Source organism: Capsicum annuum, chromosome 7 (assembly GCF_002878395.1).
Source record: "Capsicum annuum cultivar UCD-10X-F1 chromosome 7, UCD10Xv1.1, whole genome shotgun sequence".
NCBI classification, from domain to species: domain Eukaryota; kingdom Viridiplantae; phylum Streptophyta; class Magnoliopsida; order Solanales; family Solanaceae; genus Capsicum; species Capsicum annuum.
The window spans coordinates 167,922,795-167,924,915 of record NC_061117.1 but is presented as its reverse complement, the minus strand read 5'-3'; positions in this window follow the sequence as shown (position 1 = coordinate 167,924,915).

Below are 2,121 nucleotides of genomic sequence, written 5' to 3'. Positions count from 1 at the left end.
AATCACAGGATACCAACACTGATCAATCGAATACACTTACACCCCTGACTCCTGAAGATTTGTACTGACACAGAAATTGTGGGAAGTAGTTACATAACTCACCATGACTCCTCATAAGAAATTGAATATGTGGGGATGCACGCAATAATTTGAATAATATCTTTGATTTCGTAAAACATGCGTACGGAAAATGAAGACTCATATGGCTTGAATTTTATTATCCATGCTTCTCATAATATTATAGATAGGAAAACATAAGTAAAATCCCATAAATCATCATAAAATCATCAATATTCATCATAAATTCTCATGACTCATCATAGACAACCAAACTCATTAACTCAAGACTCGGAGCGACTCGATAGTTCAAGAAACATACTCTTATGGACAGGGGAGTTTCCTATAACCAACAACCCCATGTGAGCTATGTGGAATACCAATGTTTGAAACCCTCATTGGCGGGAGCGTTATACTCTTTGCCAGGGTGTACGACCTTAAAACTGCAATAATCACAATCGGGCTCTCTGGCCAATAATATCATCATCAAACAACCCTACGATGGCCCATAGGTTTGGAAAAATACCAAATTTCCCTCTCGGTGCTAAGTACTACTCCCCGACAAGCTCAGAACGCGTTAGGAAATCCACCATCATCATCACAAGGGTCTATCATAAAGACCAAAACAAATATCTCAATTTATAATTCATCAACAATTTGTGGATTCCTAACCCCAACTTCGACTTAAAATATTTCAATCTTTTTCAACATCAACAAGGTATCAATGCATTGAACCATAACCGAATCGATATTTGGAAAAGTATATGAAGACTCAATATGTAATATTTTCAACAATTCAACTCATCAAAATCATCCAAAAAAAATACCAAAATTCATCTCAACATCTATATCAAAATCAATCTTTCTCATAGTCCAAATCATCTCGACTCTGCGAGTTCAAGGTCAGTGTACTCAAATGATTATTCTTTCAATTCGACAATTAAATCATGACAACAGATTTTGAAAAGCACTTGAAACCTTCAATTCACAATAAGAATACATATCTCGTAGTACAACTCAAATCACCACTTTTATCTTGAAAGCCTTTAGAAATATCAATTCATTGTAGTAGTATGCAATTCATAGCATAAATTCTCAACCATCAAATATCAATCAACATATCTATATACATCATCAAAGTCTAGAAAATATATATATATATATTACTTGAACTTTCAAAAAGGGATTCGTGGACTCTATGGACGAAAGGAGTCCATAGATAAACACTTGCATACCTTAGACTCTGTAGCCAAAAGAGATTGATGGAAGGAATCCTTGAATCAAAGCCTCCAATTAATTTCCCCCAATTCAAAACCCTAACCCTAACTTGATATATATATATATATATGCACACACATATAAAAGAAATGAGAGGAAAATAATACAAGTTCTCAGCTGAATGAGGTATTTATAGAGGTTTAAAAGAGTGGTGAAAGACCAAAATGCCCCTAAGAAATAAATAAAACCCAAATCTGTCCATGGGGGACTGTTTTGATAGGCTGAAATAGATCGACCATAATTTTTTTCTTCGATATCCAAATTGGATGAAACTAATTTCATTGGAAAAAGGACTCGCAGAGCTTTCCATTGATATATGGTAGCTCACCCAGATCATTATGTACAAGGAGTTATGATCATTTAAAGTTGGAGAAAAAATACGCCTGGCCTCAGTACTTTTTCCTGCATGCTTTACTGTTCATCACTATTCACCATTCGATCGGAATGTTCGTAACTCATCGCTTGGGTGTCTGTTTTGGATGATCCACATATCTTCGGAAAGCTTATTTGATGCTCTTCGCAACGGTGGGTCTAACTCTAGGAAATTCCACACAAAAAATTACAAATCATTCTAAAAGATAGGACCCAAATACATTTAAGCACAAAATTTCAACAAAAAATTTTTCGGGGTATTACATAAAAATACATATAATAGAATAAAAGAAAAATAATAGTATTATTATTATTATTATCAGAATCATCATTGCCAGCCGGCCAATCTTTAACCAAAAGTAGCAAGGTCCTTCTTAGCTTGCGTATCTCGTGGAGCATTCTTGATCTAACTCC